Genomic DNA, 27,323 nt, shown 5'->3' with positions numbered 1-27,323 from the left:
AAAATGTATTTATAAAGTTGAGCATGGGAATGACCGCCTTAGTTAGATCATGAAAATGTTATGAAGATAATGTATTGTATTGTATCTTATTACAGGTCGCCTTCCAGTTCGAAAAACCTCGAATCCTCATGATAAAGCATTTCACTCGACATCAAAAAGATTAACGACCTCATGCTTTAGGGGGCAACTGTTATAGACATTTTTGGGCACCATAACCAAAATTATATATGTCCATAAACCAAGGGCTTTTGAGTCCCTAAAAATGTTGTTTCATGCCCTAAAGGAACAAGATCAGTTGATTACATCATCTCCCAGAAGTTCTCCACAGAAACCTGCTCAGAACTGGTCAAAACTAAACCATACAGGTTGCTCAGTGCTAAACGTGCGATGCATCTCACCTACCCAGTGTAAAAGGTGCGATGCATACTGGAAATACCTTCTATAGGGTGCAATGGGCGAGAATGGACAAATGGCAGAGACAGTTTGCTAGGTGGATGATCATGGAATCTTCCAGAAACTTATCCTGTGACACTTGCCTCTCTGAATTCGCCCAAGGATGAGTAATAGATCATCAATCTCCAAGTGGAATCAAGAACTATCAGAGAGAAGACACTAATCAAAATCCCAGAAGCTGACTCACCTCCCTACAATCATCTATATATGGATCCCTCATCCCAGAGATCCAGAGGCGGGAATTTTGAATCTTGTAAGGAAGTGTTGTTGGTTTCCTAGTGGAACATCATAGTGTTGGGTGATCTAAGCTTTTCATGAGGTGAAGAGGGGCTTTCATGCTTGGAGGACGACGCTGGGTCAGATCAATGGGTTGTAATCCTCTCTTCTAATCTTTATATCAATAAAGCTATTCAAGTTTTCCTCCACATTCTTGTATGTCTAATAGTATATGCATTTGTGTGGTCAATATATATCTGGTCCTATATTGCTTATGATTGTAAATCTTTTCACTTTGAAGGTATTATGCTACTTTGATTTTACAGGTACTCTTTGAAGCGGAGTGGTCAAGGGAGAAGCAGCAGAGACCTGTTGGTGAGGAGAAGGAACAAGCTAAGAACCGAGCGAAAGATCGACGTTAGTATTCTTTGATCCTCTCCTATCTACTTCTCATAAAGGAAAACGAAAGTAACTTTAATCTGTTTGTTTCTAAGATAGCTACCCGTCTTAGTGGGACTAGCAGCTCTACATAGACACTAGATTTCCCGATAACAATCAGAGACTCTAGTTACTCCAATTATTTCTGGTACATCTGCCTTTAAAGAGGAAGTTTCACAGTTACCAGAGGACATTATAATTGATCCTAGTGTAACGGTACATACTTCTGAACCTGATACAACTCCATCTAGAGTTGGTCCGGAACCTATTCCAGTCCAAACCAAGGTTACATCTAAACTAAGAGTTGTTCAAGAACCTCCCTTTAAGATGGTAGTTCATTTACCTGAACATCTCAACTTTTAATTTCAGTATCCAGAAGTGGTTACCCCTCCATCATTGGTCACTGCAGAAACAACACCTTCTTCAGCTCCAGAAATATTTTACGGACCTGATGGTCAACCTCTTCCACCTGGTCTGATTGCTATAGAGGAGATAGTAGAGGATCCCCCATCTGACACCCTGTTTCATTTTGGAACTGGGATTAATTTGTATCATGCTACTCCTGAGTTTGTTTCCTTTAATCTTGCTTCATCACAAGTTCCCATGAAATTGCTAGGACAGCTTTTGGATAAGTTAACCATGTCTAAACCAGGGAAAATTTTAATAACCCCCCCTAAATTTACATGTATAATAAATGGGCGAATCTCCATGGTATATAGGAAAAATGGAAGGTGATTTTATCAATAATATGATATATATATATATATATATATATATATATATATATATATATATATATATATATATATATATATATATATATATATATATATATATATATATATATATATATATATATAAATTTTTGGCGAATCTCTCACCAGGCATGGCGAATATTGTACTCAATTATAAAATCTTGTGTTTACTGAATACACAATTGAAATCATTGCATTTCTTTAAAATATCTTTTGAAATCAAAATTACCGAAATTACATATTGATAACCTAGTGGGTGTAGGATAAAATTCACCCATGCCATTCACAGAAAGCATGAGAAAAAACCTAATACTATATATAAAACCAAGAAAAATTCAAATTCATCACTTCTAGGGACCTCGTAACCACCCTGCCAATACACAAGTATGTTCCTGTTTGCAATTAGAAAAATCACCCAAATTATAGTCTATTTACTCGAGCATATGTTGGAAAGTTATAGAAGGATGACTAGTGCAATCAATCCATTCCTTTTAGCCCTGGATTTGCTTCAGTTTAAAACAAAAGTATACAAATATACTTGTCCAATGTCTATGCTTTAACCATTCACCTTAAGATGTTTTTACAATATAATTTCCTAAGTCTATTTAATATCTTCATTATCATAAAAACCAACCTATATCGATCTTAACTCCACATCTACCACTCTTAGGGGGATGAAATCCATTTATCCCTCTGAGCACTTGGTAGACCCAGAATTAAGATGGATCTAAGATGATAGAATTTCCCCTTTAAATAGTCTATGCTCACATGAATACCATGGCATTACCATGGGTCAATACCATGGGTTATCATAAACCTGGAGCTTAAAAATTACTATTAGTAATTTATAAAAATTAATAAAATTAATAGTTGATTTTTATTTTAACCAAGCTAAAATGTTTAACATACATTAAATTACAACATCCATTTTTACTCTTGATCGGATCAAATATTTTTTCACTCTATGCTAGTTTGCATATCACGATATTTTATACCTCTCGGGGGTTAGTAGATGTAGAGTAAAGATGGATCTATGCTGGTTTAATTCCCCCATTTAAATAGGCTACATTCCAGGTGAATACCATGGGTCAATACCATGTGCCATTTTGGTGAATACCACGGGTCAATACCATGTGCCATTTTTATTTTTATTAATACTAATATTAGGGTTAATAATGTTTTTTTGCATGGTATTAATAACAATCTAGTCCATGGTATTTGTCCCATAGTATTTTGCCCATAGGCTTCACCTAAATATAACGCATTTTTTGAGTGTTCGTAAATATAAGGTGACTTATGGAGTAAATATAAAAAAATGTTTTATTTGTTTATCATACCTCTCCTTTATTTATATTTTTATTAATTTACCATACCTCTTTTACAAATATGGTATTTTGCCCATAGGATTCACTTAAATAAAACCTCTTTCTTGAGCCTTCATAAATAGAAGGAGGGTTATGGACTAAATATAAAAAGAGGTTTTATTTATTTACCATACCTTTTGAGTAAGTATAAAAAGACGTTTTATTTATTTACCATACCTCCACTTTACTTATATTTTTATTTGTTTACACCCTTGCATGTATATAAGGTGACTTATGGAGTAAATAAAAAAAAAATGTTTTATTTATTTACCATACCTCTCATTTATTTATATTTTTATTAGTTTACCATACCTCTTTTATAAATATGGTATTTGGGCCTTTGGCCCATAGGATTCACTTAAATAAAACCTATTCTTGAAAATGGGCGAATGGAAGGTTGTAACTCCTAATTTCAAGGGCTAAATTTACCTTTTTTACCCTATCCCTTAAAATAAGGTGGGCTATTTGAGGTGATTTCTAAAAATGTACTATGATACAAAATATTTGCCCACTAAAAATTTAAAACCCCTTAATTTCGCCAAAGGGCGAACATTCGCCCCTAAAATTTTCTATGGTCTAAACAACCATCCACATCTAGGAATGTATCATTTGATGTAGCTATGGTGGAATCTTCTGCTAGGATTCATTCAATGTTTTCTGCTACACCTGAGTCACATTTGTACGGTGCATCATCCATCCCAATTGGTTACCAATAACTAGCTGGAACCCACTCAAGGGTTGCTTCAGTACCATGGTCTAGCCCCATTTACTCGTTCGGAATCCCATCTGGTTTTTCTCACATGGAAACTCAACATTTTGATCCTGCATATCAGTATCAATATGGCTAGACTAGTTATCAGAGACCGACATATCCTTTAAACACTGGACTGCCACCACATGGAGAGCAATATGCCTACTCACCGTTTCCTCCTTTTTCTGGGAGACAACCATATGAGAGTTTCCAGCAGTATTCAAGTCAAACTAGAATTACATCTAGTGGTTGGATACCAATACTTCCATACCGACCAAGGTTTTTATATCCAACACAACCAATCCATCCTATGTTGAATATTCCCACTACACCTACCGTTATTACCGTACCGCAGTCACAAGCGCAACCTGTTGTGTCTCAAGCTGCGGAACCTGACCCTTCTTCCTCGCAACCTCAGGTTTCAAGGCAATAGGCTCAAGTTTCTCAGGTTGTTATACAACAACCACTTGTTTCTGGGGCTCAACCGCAACCTCAGTTTAGTGCTCCTCTATCCGGGGCGACTCAGGTACAACTTGGTCAATCTTTCACTACTGGGCAACAACAAACAGTCCAGCAACCGTGGCTGCCACAATATCAACAACTGCAATTCCAGCAAACTCAACCCAGTTTGGACCTAGTTCCCAAGCTCAAGCTGGATTTGGTCAATATCAAGCTTACCGAGGATCTGGGCAACAAGTCTTTGTAGGTTATGGATAGCCTCATTTCCAAACTAGTTATCAACAACCATACTATATTGGTTATGTCCAACAACCTTATCAAGGTTACCAACAACAAATGCCTTATGCTAGTATGCAAAGGCCTATTTCTCAGGCGATTCCATCCTATCCTGGGTATGCTCCACCCAACCTGAATCAACAGTTTCCATTTGTAGCAACTCTAGAACTACCAGATTTGAACCGGCTCACAAATGATACAATTGCTTATGCCCCCTGGTGGCTGGCAATTCCACATAAACTACCATCTGACATTCCAAAGTTTAATGGAAAACCAAGAGAAGACCCATCGAATCACGTAATGAATTTTCATTTTTGGTGCTCATCTAACACCCTGAATGATGATTTGATTAGACTTCGTCTTTTCTAGAGAATGCTAACTAGCCCAGCAGCAAAATGGTATATTGAACTGTCTAGAGCTTCTTTTGATAACTTCACCATTCTTGCCACTACCTTTCTAACCCACTTTTAGTTACCCATCAGGTACGAAACTAGAACAGAACTTCTTACCAACTTTAAACAGACTACTTCCACTCACATATCTAATCATATTCATGAGTGGCATCATCGTCGTCGAATGGTAAAGATGTATGTTCCTGATCAGCTTTTAGCTGAATGGTTTATTAATTCCTTATTTCCATCTATCACCGAGGATGTGGCAAAAGGAGGAGTTGTCACAGAAGAGCAAGTCAATGCTTGTGCCCAATATTTAGATCTAATTTATACACAATCTGGCACGCTCTATGACAAGATTCCTAATGCTCCTAGACTAGATTTTACCATTCCACCCCTTCCAAAATCGAGTAGGGACTCTCATGTCGGAGACGGTGTGATCGGTTCCTCAAGCACACAAACGGCAAGAGGACCATCTGGTCAAGATCTTGCTATTTCTAGTCAAAATGCAAACCCATCCGAAAATATTCCTACCTCTGAGATTAATGTCGTGTCATCTGACAAGGGCAAAAATCAAAAACATCTAGGAGGCAAGAAGAAGGGGAAAAATAATAAGAATAAATAGGAGAATTCCACTGCTGAAAAATCTGAAACCCCTACTGCGACAAGGAAACCACCTCAGTACCCATGTTTGATATGCAACGAGAAGCATTTTACGAGAGATTGTCCACATCGATATGAGGTTTCTAAACTTTTGAAGAATTCCAATACCTTAGTAGTGTTGACAGATCCATTTCCGAACTGAGAAACACATATGGTTGCCACTGATAATGCTTCCACATCCCACGTGCTTATGCTATCCATCAAAAACAAGAAAAATGATGTTTTGGTATCAAGAAGGAATAAATATTACGAGAATCCATCGTCGTCAAATAACCAGGCTACTGATCAACCTAATTCTTCAACTACGACTTCACTGGAAGTTGTTCAATTGATTATTCCTGAATTAACAATTAAGCCACCGAATGGAGTCATACATAAATCGAAATTTAATCCTCATGCTCAAGCAACCCAAAATTATAATATAGTGGAGGATCTAGCTCAATCGCCTTCCACTATGTCGACACTTGAGGTATTGCAAAATTGTCCCTCCCAAAAGCAAGCTTTGTTATCAACAATAGGTGGGATCGATCCTATGGATTCCAATCTGGTAGTCTTTAATCATACTAGATATACACCACAGTTACCAGCACATCTAGCTTTCCTTATACAGGTAAAAGCCCTCAACAAAAATGTTCATCAGACAATTATTGACGAGGGGGCATCTACTTGTATCATGTCAATGAGTTGCTAGAAAACTCTTGGTTCGCCACCCTTTTCACGATCACCAACAACACTAAAAGCTTTCGATGGAAGAACTTACACTCCATACGGGATTTTAAGTAGCTTGCAAGTAGAACTAGGGGTAAAAATAGTAGATATTGGAGTCAAGGTCATTGATGGACTCCTTGATTATAATATTTTACTCGGAAGGCCTTGGGTTTATGCTATGGTTGCGGTTGTGTCTACATACTTTCGAACGATTGCATTTCCCTTCAAAGGGGGAATCACAGTCATCGAACAACTAGCCTCTTTTGCTAACAGTTCACAAGCTACTGGAAGCATTCCATTGATACATGGAAATTCACAATCACTTCAAAATGTTGGAGTAGGTCTCCTAAAAGATCCTTCCTTGATGGGTACTTTTGCCCTCCCATCTCCATCTGGTTTCGTGGAGGTGGCCACAGTGGAAACCTACAACATGATCTCTTCTACATCATCTGAGTTTAAGAAGAGTTCCAACAATTTTGAGAGTGATAGTCATCGTGAGGCGTTGTTGCCAAGCCCCATCGAATCTTTGTAGCAATCAATCTACTGGGCTTGTGCGGCAAACCCGAATACGCACTCAACGGGTGTTTGGGTAGATAGATCTTTAGAATATGGTACCTCTTCTAATCCTTGGTCTCGTATACATTCTACAGACAAAAGAATCATCCAATAAATGATGATAGGAGAGATGCCATGGGAGAAATATCATCATCGTTCCCACCTTCAAGATGACAATGAATATTATTTAAAAGACCTCAATCACCCTTCAATCATTGAATTTTTATTGAATTCTGTAAATATAGTCAATTCCAAGCGAAATCTGTCTAACATTGAAGAAACTATCTCCATTAATATTTCAAACAAATCCAATGTTGTAGAGAATATTCACGTTGGCAAATCTTGTTCTCCATAAGAATTAGAAAATATTTGTGCTCTTTTTCAGGAATTCAGAGATGTCTTTGCATGGTCTTATGAAGAAATGCCAAGCATTTGACTCGAGAATTGTTGAACATGAGATCAAGATGTATCTTGATGCCAAACCATTACGACAACGGCTTTGACCTATTCATCCAAAGAAATCCACTGCCATTAAAGCAGAATTTGAAAACAATTTGTGTACTGGCTTCATTTACCCTGTACCACTCACTGACAGGGTATCAAATATTGTTCCTGTGATGAAAAACAGGGAACGATAAGAGTGTGCATCGATTATAGGGATGTAAATCAAGCATGTCCGAAGAACAACTATCCTACACCCTTCATTGACCAGATTATTGATGAATGTTCTGAATGCAAAATCTTTTCATTCATGGATGGATTCTCCAGCTACAATCAAATCAATATTCGCCCACAGGACCAATCAAAAACTGCATTTATATGTCCATGGGGCACATTTGCATATCGTAAATTACCTTTTGGTTTGAAGAATGCAGGGGAAACATTTCAAAGGGCAGTGAATTACACCTTCCATGACATCAAAAACATAGTTCAACCATATCTTGATGATCTGCCTACTCATTTGTGAAAACCGACTGATCATCCGCAACATTTAAGATCCATATTTTTGCATTGCCGACATTACAAAATAAGACTCAATCTGCACAAATGTGTGTTTTGTGTTGGTTCTAGTCGACTGCTTGGTTTTGGAGTTTCTAAGGATGGAATTTGACTCGATCCATTAAAGGTTCAAGAAATTCTTGACATGCCTCCACCTTCAAATTTACTTCAGATTCAAAGACTTGAATGGAAGGCTAACTTTCTGAGGAGGTTCATTCCAAATTACCCTAAGCTTGCTAAAGGTTATATGTGTCTTTTAAAGAATGGGATACCCTTCCATTGGGATCAAGTTGCGCAAGCTTCTTTTGATGCTCTCAAAGATTCTCTGATAAAATCATCATTAATGTATGCCCCTGACTATCAAAAAGACTTCTACCTGTATCTCACCGTTGTAGATACAACCATCGGTATAGTTTTAGTGCAAGAAGATGATGGGATTGAAAATCCTATATATTATTTAAGTCGCAATCTTAATGATACAGAAAGAAAGTACTCTTAGGTTGAAAAGTTGGCTTTAGCAGCCATTCAAGCAGTACAGAGATTTCGACATTATATTCTCCTTCGCAAAACTACCATTGTGTCAGATTGTAGCCCTATGACATACATTTTGTCACGTCAATTGCAGGGAGGCAAATATTTCAAATGCATAGTCATTTTGCAGGAGTTTGATCTAGAATTCATCAAATCCAAATCAAAGAAGTCTCTCGTCTTTTCATAGTTACTTTGTGACCTTCCCTCATCCTCCAACGATTTAACATCAAAAGCATCAATCGTGGATGGGACTCTGTTTCTGATATCATCAAGTGATCCATGGTATGGGGATATACTGGTCTATCTCCAGACCAAAACTTTTCGGCCTAACACCTCTCGCTCGGATCAGCGACGTACTCAATACCAAGCCAAAGATTATCTGATCGTTGGTGATACACTTTACTGTCGTGGTGTTGATACGATTTTACAAAGGTGCCTCATGCATGAGGAAGCTGAAAAAGCTTTGAATGATTGTCATTCAGGTGCTTTTCGGGGGCATTTATCTAGTTATGCAACTGCACAAAAAATATTATGAGCTAGTTACTTCTGGCCAACCATATTCAAAGATTGCATACTTGCAGTCAGAAGTTGCCATGCTTGTCAAATTTTTGATCGTAAAACCAGATTACCACCTGCACCACTGCATCCAATAGTTGCTATTGGCCCATTCGTGAAATGGTGCATTGATTTCATGACATGTAACCCCACCTTGGCTGGGGGGCATGGGTATATTATAGTCGTTGTCGACTACTTTACCAAATGGGCCAAGGCAATGCCTACATTGAACAACAGTGGCGAAATAGCTGCTCTCTTTTTTTTCGATCATGTAGTTTCTAGATTTGGTGTGCCACAAGCTATAGTCACAGATCATGGGTTGTATTTTTGCAATCACATGATGATCAAGTTAACTACCAAATTGGGACTATCCCATGATAGTTCCACTCCATACTATCCGTAGGCTAACGAACAAGTTGATGCAATCAACAAAGTCCTTAAGCACATTCTGCAAAGAATAATTGGAGTCCATAAACGGAATTAGAATTTAATCATGTACTTAGCTCTATGGGCATACTAGACCTCGGTGAAAAATGCGACCGGATTTACACCCTTTCAGTTGGTGTATGGTCTGGAAGCAGTCTTACCAATTTAATGTGAAATCTCATCCCTCAAGCTCACAATCGACCTACTACCTAAAACTTCTAAAGAAGAAGCTCGTCTCTTGGAATTAATACATCTGGATGAAACCCGTCGTGATGCCGCATTGGCTAACGAGGCACATAAGAAATGTATCAAGGCACAATATGAAAAGAATGTTAAGCCTCGTGTCTTCTCAGAAGGTGACCTAGTCTTTCCTTACAATTAGGATTCTGACAAATTAGGAGCAGGGAAATTTGAACCATTATGGATGGGCCGTTATATTGTTAAACATGTGTTGACAAAAGGAGCCTATGAGCTAGTCGATTATGATGGGATTCACTGTCACAGCCCTGAAACAGGTTGTGTCTCAAACATTACTATGCTTGATTAAGTGTAGTAAATTCACTGTACTATGCTTTCATTGCATTTTTGTGTGTGTTTTCTTTTAGAGTTGTCATTTTGGTTAGGTAATCCACTTCACATTTGTTGCAGATGTCAAAAATTTTGAAACCATTTGTTGGTTATGCCGACGGACCTAGTCATAGTACACAGAACCTATCTTATGCAGCCCGGGCCGTCTTCGCTCCAAGCGACGAGTTAGTGAGTTTCTGAGGGATATGTATTGGTCGATCAACAAACAACATTGCTGAGTATAGCACATTGATTGAACTCCTCTCTGATGCCATTTCACGTGGCATATGCCGAATCATTGTCAGGATAAATTCGCAACTTGTCATTCTACAGCTTACTAGCATTTATTCCGTCCAGAATCTAGCTATTCATCGCATGTTCCTAAGAGTTAGGATTTTGGAAAGACATTTTGATTTCATTCAATAACACATTTCCAAAAATTTAAACACATTGACTGATTCATTAGCAAACTATGTGTTAAACAAACATTTGCAACATATGTAAAGAAAGCATTTCACATCAACATTTGCATAGGATTTCATCACTTAGCTAGAATAAAACTCCGAAAGTCAAAATATATAGTTGTTTATAAGTTTTTCACAAAATGTTTTGTGTCCAAGACAAAATTGGTCATCTGACCCAGAAACTCAAAATAATGCAAAAAAACATTCTAGACTAGTGATACTGGTGATAGCAGGTCACTTCCTATGCTATCATGCGCAAGAGCCTAGTCCAACGACTCGATACACCAGTAGTATGGCGATGTAGCCTCATAGGTAACTCATTAGTCTGGACATCTGGGATGCCGAGAGTTAAGCCTTCGATCTGATCCTGCAACTGTGCCAGGTTCTTCACTATGTCCAGATCTTTGAGGACTGCGCTCCCTATAGCTTCCTCTGCTCGAGCATCATCCGCTTCCCATGGGCGTGCCACTAGTCATACTGGTCCAATATCTGCATACACATACGAGTTTATTTAGTCTTGGTACCGATCAAAAAACACAAAAACAATAGAAAACTAAAAATAAATATGTGGTCAAATCATTTTACCTATAGCACTCCACTGCACACCAGCTAGTAATGCCAAATCCGAATCTCCCTGGAAGTCCATCCCTACAAAGGGATACTCTACAAATATGATTTCTTGGCAGTCAAACCACTCAAAGAAGGTAGATGAGAAGGAGACTTGTGACTGGCCAGCATGCCTAGCCATAAGGTCCACCCATCTCTACATCCGTTGTTCTCTCGGTGCAGGCAGTCCTAGTGAAATGTTTTGAGGTTGCATCAGTGGGATTCTTTCCAAAGCAAAGGCAATCAATATGGATCCATAACCAAAATTCTTGGTTCTTCCAGTCTTTACTTTGTACAGTTTATCTTTTATGACAGGAAGTACCGCCTCGCACCAGTTGAATACCTTCAGTTCTAGGCATTCCAAGGCATACTGCATGTAGGATTTGTTTGCTAAGTGTAAGGACGCACTGCCAGCCAATCTAGAAAAGGTAAAAGGATTGGTCCTCAAAGGCGAATCAGTAACATCCCAGATATTAATATTACCATCTCAGTTGGGTTGAGATCCATCCCTACAGAACTGATGAATGTAATCTTTCACTGACTCGCCCCCATGAGCAAATATTGATAGTGAAAGAGGGGCACCACGTCTCGACAAACCCATCAGAAAATAGATATCCTCAATCATGAAAGGAATGGATTTACCCCTGATCTGGAATACCTAGTCAATAAGATCCCAAGCATGAAGGAGATATTGCATCAAACGTATTTGTTGTCTCATGTTGGATATGAAAAAAAGCTTCAGTAAACCACAGTTCCTTAATGCATCCACTGTGCCCTGGTCATGTAGAGAAATCACATCCTCCTCTTCATGTTCTCGTTCTCGCATGTGACAACCATCTTGATCCAAAAAATATCTAAAATACCAACATTAGGTGAGTTAGGATCCATTTTTGGCAAAAAACAGTTCAAAATTTGATGAAAAACACTGTACAAAATTGCCCTTCTGCGCCCATCACACCTAGCCTTTAAGCAAGGTGAGATGCATATTTTTTTGCCTACTAGCAGCCTAGTATGAATTGTGCTTTTTGATATCGGCAAAGTGCGATGATTGGAGAGAAAAATATTCAAACCCCTGAGGCCCAGAAAAGTAAGAAAACTTGCCCAGAATTGAAAAAAGATGGAATGAAAATGAAGAGCTTGAGGATAGATCCTACCTCGTCTTGACAGCACAGAAAATGGTCCACAGAATCTCTCACAATCGACTGGTGAAATTTGAGGGGGGAAACTGCTTCAGAGCTCCAAATCCAAAACTTGAAAGGAAATGGTGAAAATGAAATGTTAAAACTACTTTTTATGTTTACTTTTCTATGTACTTCAAGTAAATGTTAGTTTTAGCTTGTTTTTCATCCATAAATATGTATTTTTAATCAATTTGGTGGAGTTTTGAGCAGGTTGAACAACTATCTACAGAATCTAATGTGCTAAATGGAGAATTGAACATCTTTGACCACCAAGCAAACTTTTTGTCTTCTTTTCGAGCTTTGACTCAAAAATGAAAAGAAAACTATAGAGTCGTCTTCAAACCCTTTTTAGACTCGTTAAACATGAAAAGATTGTCGAGCGCTTGTCTTTTCTGACTCGTTAAAGTACTGGAAATGTCATCCCTCCTGTATTATTTTATCCTTTTTCAGACCTGAGGGATTATTTTAGGAAAAAGAACTTATGGAGTTTTTTTCATCCCTTTTCAAACTCTCTAAACATGAAAAGGACTAAGTTATCATTGTTGTTAAACTTGTTAAAATAATAGCGATAAACTTGTCCATTTAGAAAAGATCGAGTTTTACTGTCACTAGACTCGTTAAAACATCAAATAGCGACAGGTTTTCCCGAAGGGTGAATTATAGAAAAAGCATATGTTACCCTCCTCAAGCTTGACAAAAATAAAGAGGTATTGGTCAGCAATGACTTGGGAAAAAGGGAAAAATCTTGAAGAATTTATGGTAGCAAGTCACTCTTCAACATGACAATTTCACTTCATCTCCATTATTGAGTTGAGTAGGGTTATTTCGTTCACTGGTCATCACACCATTGGTCTTTCACACCATCCATTTTTTGGGGTTAACGCTACCAATTCATCTTAGTGTTGCTAACATGTTCAAGACAATTCATCCAGTTAAATGTCCCATACATTGCAATACCTCCAGCCTTCATATTTTCATGACCGTCATTCCTGAACCTTGTGTCGTCAATTCATTTTCACCTCCAGAAATCATTTTCTTTGTTTCGTGTCGTAGATTTGGGATACATCAAGGCACTCCTACGACGAGTCGTTTCTTGTCGAATCAGCTCATTATCCAAGAAGTTGACTTATAAACACCCTTTCAGTGCTTTGAAGATTGTTTACATCAATGGCAAGTTTGTCACTTCCAGCGATAGGTTGACATCAATGGCCTTCGACTGAAAGATTTTGCGTGGTGTTCGACATCAGATCATGTATTCACACCACGTGAAATATATTGTAGTACCTTGAGGATCATGTTCATCATTGGTGATCCATCTCACATATATTAACAACTCACATCATTGGCTGATAATCAGGCAATGTCTTTCCATGTCCAACCTCAAAGCATCTTTTCACATGGATTGACTTGTACATTGAGTGAAGATTGAATGAGTTTGAAGACCCAGATCTAGTTTCATCCATCCAGGCTGTGATATATTTAGGGATATAAAAACATCAAATGTACAAAGGCTCTATAGAGATGGTCATCCTAATCATGGATTATGACTTTATATCTGTAGGATCACAAGTCTGTATCTGCAGAGGACTATCTGATCTATGTACATAAAATGAAAAATATAAAGTTGAGCATGGGAATTCCTCCCTCAACTAGTTCATGAAAAAACATATTATTATGATGTATTGTATTGTAATTGATGCAAGTCACCTTCCAGTTCGAAACTTCCGATCCTCGTGATAAAGCATTTCACCCGACTTGAATATTTACGGCCTCATGCTTTAGCGGGCAACTGTTATAGACATATTTGGGCACATCAACCCCAAAATTATATGTCTATATATTAGGGCTCATCAACCCCTAGAAGAGTTGTTTTATACCCTAAAGGAACTTAGCCATCTGAGTGCATCATTCCCCAAAAGCTTCACCTCAGAAATCATCTAGAAACTGCCTAAACTAAACCATACTAACTGCTCCCCTATCAAAGTGTGATGCATACTGACTAGAACACTGTCAGGGTGTGATGCATACTGTTTAGGCCTTCTATAGGGTGTGATGGGTGAGGATAGACAAATTTCCAAAATAGTTTGTTAGGTGGTTGCTGATGGAATCTTTTAGAAACTTCTCTTGTGCCACTTGCCTCTCTGAATTTGCCCAAGGATGACCAAGGGAATTAGGAAACCATCTCCAATTCCCTCTCTTGTGGAAACAATTGTAACAAGTGGAATGACACTAATCAACCTCCATGGATGACTCACACCCTTTCAAACATCTATAAAAGGATCTCCCATCGAAGAGATCAAGAGGTTGAATTGTTGTGATTTGCAAGTAAGTGCTGCTAGTTTTGGTATTGAGGAGAGAGCATTGTATTCTTGTTGGTGTGTTCTTGCTTGTTCAAGAGGTGAAGAAGGATTGAATCTGGGAGGATGGCACCAGATCAGACAACTGGGTTGTAATTCTCCTTATGATTAATAAAGTTCTTCAAGTTTTTTCCCAAGTGATTGTGTAATTGTGAATGTTTTCATTTTTTCATTATATATCTTATTCTTTAATGTTTATGCTGTAATAGATCATGATGCTTGGATATTTATTTGTTGTTGTACTTGTGTAGGTACTCTTCAAGCATGTTAAGTACGGGGAAGAGTTGCGAGATCCGCCAAAGGGGAGAGAGATTAGGCAAGGGATCAAGCGAAAGTTCCAGGTTGGTTTTCTACTATCTTTCTCTTATCTGTTACACATAGGAAAGATCTTTGAATTGCTTAAAACTATTGTTTCTAGGGTGGCTGCCAGACCTAGAGGGTTAATTGTTCAATAAGACACTAATTTTCCCAGAAACAACATACCCATGCTCAAAGAAAGTAAAACATGTCCACATATCAAGTAAAAGCAGATCCACTATGTATACAAGTATAGAAGGATGAAAGTACATAATGGATCATCTGATCGTGATCGAACAAGTACATGTATAAACATCACATATATAAGAAGATGATAAATGAAGCTGAAGGATGAAGTTGATCACTGATGTCAAAAACTGATCCCAATAGTACCAAACGAACATGATGGAATAAAATGATACTACATCGCAACTCGGAGACTAGCATATAAGATGTCACTGTGAAGGACTGTAACATATAATGTGGATGGTGTCAACTAGCAACAACAAGAGAAACTAACAAGTGAACCAAAGAATTTTGATGCAACCCAAGGTCTTCACCAACCGTCGTGGTACATTTCTACACAATGGGAATAAATTGTCTAAAGTCGACCATGTGAGAAATCGTTTGATTACCGGTCATTGATGTATACCATTAACAAATGCGAGACTACTCACCGATAATGATAATGAGAGTCTAGGTACCCAGTACAATCTAACAAGTGCAAATGAATGAGCTGAGATTGAACACCTGGAAGAATCTATCAATCAAGCGGCAATGATGGTTTCCCACTATCGATAGCGAAGGATCTACCACTGATGACTGCAAACCCCAAGGTACTACCAAATGGACTCTAGATATTTTCCCCAGAGCAGTGAGTCATAGTCGATAGGAAAAGATCCGCTAGAAGGAAGGCATTATGGCATCCTTCATCAATCTAGCATGAGTGTAACCCGTAGGCCAATAATGTGGAAGGAATCAAACGCAAAAAAATGTAGTAACCCAATCGAAGCACATTTTTGGTGTACACAAGATGTAGCTAGCACACGATAGAAACCCTCTGAACCAACCAATAATGAAAGCTGACATAGAGGCAAGGAATCCACCAATAGGGTCAAATGGAAACCAAGGCACTGCACGAATCCCAATGTGTGATAATGAAATCTGAAGTCGAACACAAGGGAAAACACTTAGTCAAAGACCCATGATACTAATTGATGTTGAGCACAAGGTGACCTATCAATAATGAAAATAGGGCCAGGGTGTGGCTCTAGGCCTACCCTCAGAGCAATATGTCATCATCGATAAGGACAAGACCCGCCAGCAAGAAGTCAATGGAGACCTTCTCAAACTGGCATGAGCAATGGACCAATATAACTGATGTGATGACAAACAAGACACTGACAACCAGGGATGGATGACTGAAAAATAGGTCAAGGGACACTGCAAAGAGGCCAAATCACGCTTACTTCCCTTGAATAGAATCACGACTCAATAATGACTATATGGCAACATATGATAACTCTATATAAGTTCGTCATGCAGGAGGCACAATAGAACTCTCCATATGATTGGAAGAGGTAACCAATCGGAGGAGAACTGACTCAATAACAAGGTTAAGGTGTACCTAAGTCAAACTAAATCCCACCCAAAATGGAGGAGAGTCTTTCTTTTGAGTGCTTTGTTCAAGGGTGACACAACTAACTCTAGCTGCCAACAATATATGGAAATGTTGTCCCGTTCCCGCTCTTTTTTGGAATATATAATTTTTTTGTGTTTTTCTTTAAGCTGGAAAAAGAATAAAAGAATGTTATAGTACAGTGGAAAGAACAAATTTTAGTGAAACATATGATCTAGTTCCTGGGATGGTAACAATCTTATGTTCAATGCAGGGAGGCGAAACTGGTTAAGGACTCTCAAATGGATGTTCCTTCCATGGATCAAAGGGTGTGTCAAGTTGCAGAAGCTATGTGATTACAGGTTTGAGTTTGCAGGAGACAAGGTCAAATAAGTGGCTTAAACACGAGTCCAATTGAAGCCGGCTCAAAGCCAAAAGGTGCAAATAGTCAAAATGCAATGCAATAGTACAACTCAACACAAAGGAACCTCTAGGGTATAAGGCTAGAATGAAGTGAAGAAACAAAGAGAAATGAGTCTTCAACGCACAAGTCATGGCGGGACTAAATAGGACTCCCAAGCCTACTCAATATAATAGCATGGGCAACAAATGTTAGTGAGGTGCTAACTATGATGCCCATGTAAAGGATGGCTCTACCACACAAGTCATGATACTTCTAAGCAATGAGAAGGTTCTACACCATAACTTGGTGGGGTCGACCCTAAGGCCAATATGGGAAAGGAAACTGATAAGTGCACAATGCAGGTGAAAAAACCTAACCTATATGCCAATTTCGAGAACCAATGCATGTCAAAACAGATCAACCATAAAAATTTCCAAAGAAGAAATCTTCCAAGTTCTGTAAACATAAATAGGAACACTAGACAAGAAGTTAATACATCCCACATATAAACTTCATATAAAATCTTGTGTTATAGAATACAAAACTTGAAAATGTGTACCTTATATATACCATATGGTATAGGGAACCATGCAACCTTGCGATTTACGCATAATATTTCTTCTAGAAAAACCCCTTACAGGGCTCAGGCCAAGGACTCCTTTGGTAGTCAAAACTCATGGCTTCAAATAGTTCCTCCTGTGAAGGAAAATCAAATTCTGAGAAATCATGAGAACTACAAGGATCAAAAGAGGGAATTAAAGGGTCCCATGTCCCTATACGAAGAATCTTTTGGTCAACTACTGGAACCAAGTCTCAAGAAGGAGCATAATAGGTCAAAGGATCCTTCTCAAAAGCGATTGAACATTGAGGGTTCAATGACACATAATTCACCCATGGCAGGGTAGAGTCTACTTGAACACTTGGAACAAACCAAGGGCTATTTTGCAGTAAATTCAACTTAGGGTGGTAATTATTAGATGCAAGTTGATCAATAGTGACAATACTCCCTTTATGAGGAAAACACATCACTTGAAGAGCGAAGACACCACATCATTCATAGCATAGACATAATCATGCCCAAGTAGCATATTAAAGTCTAAAGGGCTATCAACCACCATCATATCGCTTAAGACAATATTCCCACCTAATGTAATAGGCAATTGAGGAACAACACCCATAGATTCACCAAGTCTTCTATCATAGGCTAACAACTGACTCTCAGCTGTCAACAACTTTGGGGAACCCAAAGCTCTCCAAGTCAAAGAGGATACAATACTTGCAGAGGATCCTTCATCCACCATACATCGATAGAAGTTTGTGGAATTAAATCTGACCTTTATTTGGAAAGGTGCAGCGAAAGGAAGACGAGGCTCGACAAGACTATTCCAATCAAATGAAACAATCCTAGAACTTGGAGGGGGAACATTCGAAGAAACCGGAATGCCCCCTATACCAGAAGACTCTGTACTAGAAATCAAGTAGACTCTGTTGTTAGGCACTTCACCCCCCAAAAGAGGAGTGTAATCAACCAAAGATTGCACTGGCTCAACCACATTATCAACCAATGGTTGATAGGACTGTTGAGAAACTATATCAGATCTAGGAGTAGAAGAACTTTTAGACTTGGGCCATATCCTTTGTACCTCTAGAATACAAGGGCACAAATAAGTAATATGGTCTCCCTTACATATCTTACAAGGGAACTTAGGTTTAAAACTTCTACGTCCAGGTATCTTATCAACATCCACTCCACTAACATGACTAGTAGTGGTTTGTGAAGAGTCCTGAACATGACTTGCAGAGGTCGGTAACTCTTTGCTAGTATGACTTGCAGTTACTAGACTTATGCCCCCAACATGACTTGTAGCGGTCGAAGGCTGATCTTCAACATGACTTATAGAGGTTGATGGAGAATTGCTTGTATGACTTGCAGTGACTAGACTTATGCCCCCAGCATGACTTGCAGTGGCTGAAGGTTCATCTTCAACATGACTTGCAGAGGTTGATTATGAATTGCTAGTATGACCCGCAGTGAATTGACTTGTGCCCCCAGCATGACTTGCAGCGGCTGAAGGCCCATCTTCAACATGAATTTCAGAGGTTGATGATGAATTTCTAGTATGACTCACAGTGACTAGACTTATGCCCCCAGCATGACTTGCAGTGGTTGAAGGCTCATCTTCAACATGACTTGTAGAGGTTGATGATGAATTGCTAGTATGACTCACAGTGACTAGACCTATGCCCCTAGCATGACTTGCAGTGACTGAAGGTTGATCATCAACATGACTTGCAGAGTTTGATGATGAATGGATAGAATTATTCTTCTTCTTCGTCTTCCTATTTCTCCTCTTTTTAAATCTCTTATTACAAGAAGGAGGAGAAAGAGGAATCCTAGATTTCTCTTTGAAAGAAGATGAAAAAGTAACATCCATGTGATACCCCAGAAATAATGCATTCATCTGAGAGGCTTCAAGAACATCTGGAATATTCAAAGTGGACCACAACCAAAATGGTAGTCCAACATTCAATCCAGGAATATTCAAAGTGGCCATCAAGGGAGTACCAATGTTTCCAAAGAAAGGAAAAGCACAAGGATCCCCTTTTGCGAGGGTACCTTGGTTGGTTTCCACGGCAATATTGGCCACATCTAACTTATTCACAGATCTTTCCCTTACGGGAATGTACAAATTACTTTTCAAGGAAGATAGACACACAATCAAAACCTTTGCCCTTGAGGAGGCAACTCCACAACTTTTGAAGAAAAAAAACCTTTCAAAATTAGTGGAGTGGTAGGTCAGTCACTCAGGATCTAAAGTCCAAAAGTGACTAGACAAAAATACCTAAAGCCAACTATATACAAGGAGAAAAGAGCACTCGACTATAAAGTCCCTAAAGATACAACCAATCAAGCAAATTCCATGTATTTCCACTCCAGGTGATGAGGACTGGACACCAAAATACAAGAAAGTGAAATAAGGGACCTTCCAAAGATAGTTTGTGATAATGATGACCCAGGACTACCAATGAAGGTATCAGAGGTAGTTACGCTGACCTCCAAACAACAACCTTTGCTAGTGCAAGCCCCCAAGCTTCACAAGGGTGCCCTCCAGAAGTACTATTGAACGTGATACAACATCAACCTCAGGTGCCACTGGATTCCCCTCCGCAGCCACCTGTGTTGATTCCTAGTATAGGCAACTATGGACACCGACTAGTATCAGAAGTCGGGCAGAACAGTCGTGAGGTAGGATCTGACAAGTAAGAGAAGGGTATCTCTCGTCCTTATCTTCACTAACCCTTGTTCTTTACTCCCAGTCATAGAGCTTTCCCGGTCTCCCTAACGCTATTGGATTTCGCTCTTTAATCAAACTTATATGTTTTACAATTTAAAGCGGCCTTGGAGAATTTACTCTCCTCTCGCCTAATCCAAGGCCCTAAATTAACCTAAACTTGTTGGTTTATTCTGATGACAATACAAAAAGTTCTAGTTTATGTTAATTAGTGCTTGATTTTAAAGGTTGTTCTTTTAAGTCAAGGGATAAATGGGAGTGAAACCAATAATGTGTGTATGAATCAATCGGAATCATTGAAAAGGTAACTACATGAATGCAATCATTTTTCCTTTGATGAAAAGAGAACTCTACGTGGGTTCTACAAAACTTCTAAAAAACAAAATACTTTTTCTTTTCTTTTCTTGCAACACACTTCACACACACAAAAAATATTACTAATGCTTTAACCATGCAACCTATCCTAATGCAAGGTGTAATGAAGATGAAAGATCCTAAATCACTCTAAAAATGAAAGCAATTGTTTATAACCATTAATAAGACAACTTAAGTATTGAAGATAATATAAATTTTGAATGCAAAAAATTCTCTCCAAACAAGAAGGACAGATCGCAAAAGATCACAATTCACTTTCAAAAAATGAAAAAGGAACCAAAATCAAACTTAGAAAAAGAAAATAAAAACAATGTTTTTTAAGATCTTTTCTTTTTCAAGAAACAATGAAAACAACTTTTCGAAAGCACTCTATATGCCACCAAATATTCAAAGACCAAAAGAAAAGCACAGGGAAACTTTGAAAGTTACCAATTCGACAACAAATGAAAACTTGAACAAAAAGGGCTCCACTTGCACTTAAACAATTCAAAAACAGCGAAAGAGCTTTGAGAAACTAACCAAGAAGTCATGAAAGAAACACTTTCAAATTCATCAAAAAGAAACTTTCAAAAAGAAAGAAAAGGTGTAAGGCCTCGAAATGACGGAAAGAAAAGTGAGTAGACCAATAATCAAGTTTGACACAAAGAGTTAAAATAATCTGTTGTTATGAAAGACCAGAACAATCAACAACCTCTATAAGAAGTCTTACGTGTTCAAACACAAATGATAAAACTCACTCAAAAGCAAACCTAGGCCTAAAAATTTTCAAAGTAGAAGAGAATTCAAAATAGTAAGCTCACTGAATAACTAAATTCTAAAGATAGAAACTAACCACTCAGAAACCAAACAGACCAAGAAACAAATCTTTCTGCGCAGAAAGATTTGAAAAAAGCATACAAAAAATGATATACGGGACTGTGTTCCAGCACAGGTGTGTGTAGATGCGCTTCTTACAAAATAAAATTGCATATACGCAGTTTCACTTCACAGAAACAAGTGTGTGTACGCTATTGTTAACAGACAAAGGTGTGTATACTAAGTTTTGTAAGAAAAATAAAAACAAGGCATGATGAAAAAGATCAGACTTGAGGTTTGAGTAACTACAGGAGCATGCAATACTATCACGACAAGCAAACCAAGAACTGAGCTCTGACTGACACGGAACAACCCAAGCTAGGAATAACAAGATTTTTATCCCCAGCGGAGTCGCCAATTCTATTACAGGAATAAGTACCCTAGGGTTTTGGGTCAGAACCCCAACAGAGCAAGAGTAATCTATAACAAGAAACACGCATGCAACTCAGGCAACATGCTTAGATAAATAAACTATGTATGGATGAACATACCCGGATGTCCTTCATTTGGGTAGTTCCAGTAGGGTTCAGACCCTCTGCAACTTTTGATGATCTTCGAATATGTGAATCAACCAATCCAAACATACATAGCAGCATATAGATAAATAATTTTAATGAAATTAACTTTATATCATATAATCAAATGGTTAGTTATACATCAAAATAATCATTCACACATGAATTACAACAAAAACATCTGATGCATAAACAAAGTCAATCTTAGGAACAAGACAGTGTTTCTTTTTATTGTAGAAAACTATAACAAATATGGAAAGAGTTCACCTGAATCTTCTTCTTCTGGCTCCAAGCAGAACCGTCCTCCAGATCCATCCACTCTTGGTCTTCAACAGCCTCCTTCCATAACCAATACCATGATATCTCAAGCAAGTGGGAGAATATCAACACTCAAGGAAACAAGGGTTTCCTGAACTTGGGGAAGTGCTTGAAGCATAGGGATACTTTAGACTTGGTCAAGGGATAATCTCAGTATAGTAATTCTATCTCTTCTCTCCTCCTTAAGGCCTTCCCATAGAAGTCTTATTTATACTTCTCCCAATTAGTTTTTTAGTTGGGAAATAGTTGGGAACAGTTGGGCCACGGGCACTAGGAGGTAATCAACAGGTAAAACCCATGAACTCCACCCATAGTTAAGGAAATTTAATTTTTTTAAGTGTTTTAACACATATACATGGGTTGGGTATTGACTAGCCCATGTGTACACACTTTTATTACAAAGCAAAGTAGCGTACAGGGAATAAAGCACTGTTGTTAAAATATTTGGACCATGTCTAGAAGGAGGGGTTGCCCTAGGCCATAAACCAAGCATCACAAATACCAAGGGTGATATTTGGAGCTATAACAGTCAAGTCAGGTGGTGGGCTCTAGTATTGTAGCAATAATGCTACAACTCCAGGAGCTTCCTTCTTTAATTTTATCAACCTGGTAGTTCGTAACAAACTTGGAAGCGACGGTGTTGTATGCACAAGTACTAGCTCTTGCCGCAGTTGTCACTTGGTTAGCTGGCACAAGTCCGCTAGGGGCTTAAGCCAACTTCTATGAGCTCTTAGAAGAAGCTTTTTAACTGATGGACGAAAGCTAACTCAAAGGAAGTTAATCTACTTAGAGAAAGGAACTGAAAGCCAACAAGAAACGCAAACCCTAGCAAACCCTAATTCTACCAGCTAGTCCTACTGATGCAAATATGGGAATGAAAACTACTGAAAGAGATGCCATTACTTCTATGAAGGTAAGATGCATGTGTCTATACTACTTCTACCTGAAGAAAACATCTTTTTGTGTTTTTGAATAAGTTATGTATAATTATCATGCATGTGCTTTTAACTGGCTTCTTACTATGCAAAGGTGGATCATGGAGGAGGAATGCTTGGAAGAGGTCGGAAAGGTTCAGAGAGGGTCTAAAGAGTCCCTGACATCCTTCCAGAGAGTTTCACAAAGTTTGGCTGCCAAGAAACCGCGTTTATGAGCTTCTACAGGAAGTCTGCAGGGGTTCTACAGGATGTTTCAGAATTTCTACAGGATGTTCAGCAATTCCTATAAGATGTTCTGCGATTGGATTTTGGGATGATGGGTGAGTGGAAGAGGCTGCATGGATGGATAGGGAGGTAGGAGAGGGGTTTGTAATGACTTAGTGACAGAGGGATGAGGTGATGAGAGCGTGTGGAAAGCTAGTTTGTCTTAAAGAGGGCAGAGGGAATGGAAGGCCAAAAAGGTAGGATGACATGGGCAGTAGAGTAGTTGTGAGACGAGGGGTCTAATTGGGAGATGAGCAGTTGGCCTGGACGAAGCTTAGATGGATGAGAGAGTGATGGAGTTGTACTGCACAGTGTAAACTGAACCGAATCATCCACGTCCTGCACATAATCAAAATATTACTAATCTATCCTAACTCTTAATGAAACCAATGAACAACAACGTTATCTCTAAAGAGAACCATGTATGGCACTGAAGCAAAGAAACATTCCAAGAGGTCTGAGTGCAGGGATAACTTTTACAAATGAAAATATTGCACCAAAGATTGCATGAGTACGCAAACTAGTGTTTTTTGTTGGGTAGCACTGTCTGCAATTCCAGCCCCTAGAAAGAGGTGAAAATGAGAGTGCAGGCAACCCTTTTCTGGAACTCTTATCAATTCTAATCTGTTTACTCTATTCTAGATATCTGAAGCAACTCTATCTTCTAACGATGACCTACTTAACCACACCACGAGATCTAACTCAACAAACTGCGTTTCAAATGCATGTAAAGAAAACCATATTGCTGAAAGGAAAGATATCAATACAAAAGAAGGAGGCCCTAGGCTCTCAGGTTGGGCCCAACCTCGAGAGCTATGGCTCCTTTAGAAACTCAGAGTTGAAATCAAATCTGACTGCTTCTCATTAAAAAATAATAATCATAAGTCAATAGGTCTGCCAATGATGGCTACAAAAGAGCAAAAACAGAGCTGGTAGCTCGTAGTGCAGAATGTGCAACATTTTTTCCAAAAGTCCTTTTCGAAGGTTGAAGCCTTATCATTTATACATCACGAGGCCCCAAGCTGGCCTCCTAAATTAATGGGACTTGGCTGACCAAACTAGGAGTGAACAGCTACTTCCACAAAATCTGTTTGGTTGCCTTCTAGATCCGGTTGTGGTGGCTGTTGGAGCTCGGAGTTGGGGGTGAAGATCCCGAGGAAGGCCATTTAATGTCGTGGACAACCTTCCTACGAATCCTCAACCCCATCTTGGCTGTCTCCTAGCCCTTATCTGCTTGGTTTTGCTCCAACATGTATCAAAAAACCTGAAATGAGCACGTGTTAGCCACCTAGGAATAGTGACTACCCTTATTCATACAAATGACATAAACATATTAAAAAATGATGCATAAGTTATGAAAAATGAAGGATTGAGCAAGGGTAGTTAGGCCAAATGAGCCCAAAATGTTACCAAATTTGGGGCTCATCATCACCCCCCAACTAAAATGATTGCTCATCCCTGAGCAACTAATCCAGCTCCTCGTCCTTCATTTCTTTCACCGCCACTCTCACATCCCAGGCTTCTGAAGTAGTATCCTCCTCACTGGTATGGAACCCAGCCTTCCTTTCCACCTCTTCCCACTGCTTATGGTCTTCTTTTTCTGTGCTGCCTTCCATCAATCCTAAAAGCAAAGGTGGGCTTAGCTTGAGGCCAATCCAGCTGGCTTGGAGGTTCTATATGGACTTCTTGTAGAGGGGCACCCGTACTATAGCTTCCCTCATTCGAGTTGGAGTGTGATATTCCCTGATTTTGAGGTTGTGGAACAATGTGTTCCATCTGCGGGTGCAAGCATGAACGTAGTTGTCCCCTAATAGTCGCTCCATATCCTCGAAATGTGCTATAGCCTGAGCCTGCTGATCCATGTATTTCAATAAAGCTTGAGAGTTGGTGGCTAAGTGTTGGTGGGCCGATATCAATGCAGTGGGATCCCCTGGCTCTGCTCTAATCGGCAGTGGCTCATGTAATTCTTGATTCATGACCTCTTTGACCTCTGCTGCTCTCTTTTCTTCATGGTTCAACCATGAGGCAAATGCCATCAACTGCATATCTCCTACGACTGTGTTGGGATCCCATGAAGTCACATTAGGAAGGGCCAAATTATGGAGATAGAACTCCGATAGTTTGGCCTTGTCCTCTGATGAACTTCTATTGCATAACTCTGTGAATTGCTGGGGATCTTGGATTTGGGAGATACCCCTCTGTGCCAATGCATTAATTTGGAATTGCAGCCACTGGTCCCGTAGGTATAGGCCATAATATTTGGCCGGTTGTCTACATTGTAGAGCATCCATGGCCCAACTGGCCATGCAGGCCAGTTGTGCCTCTTTTTGCTGCAACTGTTGTTTGAGAGCTTGTATCTCGATTTGTGCTTGCAGTTCCCTTTCCTGTAGATGCGAGGTTAGCTCCCCAAGACCAACTTGCAGTCCTTCTTTGCCTTGAGGTTCTTCTGTAGTGTACCCTGATGACGTGCCTCTTTCTTTCCTCAGTTCCTGTAGCTGCAGTTTGAGTTTCTCATTCTCTTCCTGTAGGAATACCCGCTGGCAATTTCCCACGTGTTTGGCCATAGCTAATTCTCTTCATGCCTCCTTGAGTTGTTCCTCCAAGGGGCCTATATCTTCCACTCCTTTTGATTTAGCTATCTTCATCCACGTGTGGGTTCTCACTCTTTCTTCCTCCAACGCAAAGAAAAGCGGCACTGTGAATTTCTGTTGAATAATTTTTCCACTCTCCAAAATGTTATATTACAAGCTCAATCTTGGCTGGGGACTAGGTTCCGGAATATGCTCTACCTCTTCTTCCCTCGGTGGCTCTACTCCGTCTTCCCTCAATGATGATGTGGCTGCCTCTCCCTCCATTCTTTCGGTCTCCTTGAGCCTGGCCAATGTTTCCTGTAGAACGGCCTCAGCATCCTGTAGCGGGGTTTTGAAGCGAACCTGTCCATTCTCTCCTTCCAAGCAGTTGTCTTCGGGCTCCCCGCTCATAAGTGATTGATATTCTTGAGGGGGACCTCTCCCTTGGCGAGGTAGGGATGTCTTCTATGGTAATTAGGCTGCTGGATGGAGGTTGGGGCCTGCCTGTTTTGATTCTCACACTTCTCCTGGCTTTGAAATACAGAGGGATCTCCCTCTTTCGTTTTTCCTTCGGCTTGGGAGGGGTACTAAGGGTGGCCAGCACGGCTGCTGCCTCCCTTGCAAGGATTTCGGTTGTCTTCTCCTTTGGTTTTCCTTTCTCAGGACTTCCTGTAGAAAGCCCTGTAGCAGCTGATTTCTAGCTTCCTGTAGAAGCCGTTTTTTATTTTCCTGTAGAAACAGGTGGCACTGTTTTAGCCTGTTTGACTGAGGGTGCTTTGCCTTTTGACTTTGCTGAGGCTGCTTTCGAGGTGCCTTCACTGACGTGGACTTGTTCAGTCCTTTCCACCCTACTCTGTAACCTTTTCTCCCTGGGTGTCAATGTGGGTTTTCATCCTCTGTTTCGGCAACCTGGTGTTTCTCTTGTTTCCCCTTTTGTTCTTTCTTTGGTGCTTTGGCCATGGTTTCTTGGCCTTTTCCTTTCTTCTATGTTTGTATTGGTTCCTTCTCTCGCTGCTCGAGGATGTGAGTTCCTCAGTCAACATTTTGATGTCGCCATCGTTAGTCAAATTTCGGAAGGCTTCCCATGAGAGAGGGATGGTGTATGTGTGGAGTGCATCCTCCATGAGGAGCTTAATGAGCCCATGATGGGCTACTTGGTCTGGC

This window comes from Pinus tabuliformis, chromosome Q (assembly GCF_031772625.1).
Source record: "Pinus tabuliformis cultivar Carrire ecotype Pingquan chromosome Q, CPIR1, whole genome shotgun sequence".
In the NCBI taxonomy this organism is placed as follows: domain Eukaryota; kingdom Viridiplantae; phylum Streptophyta; class Pinopsida; order Pinales; family Pinaceae; genus Pinus; species Pinus tabuliformis.
Note: the sequence above shows the minus strand (reverse complement) of the source record.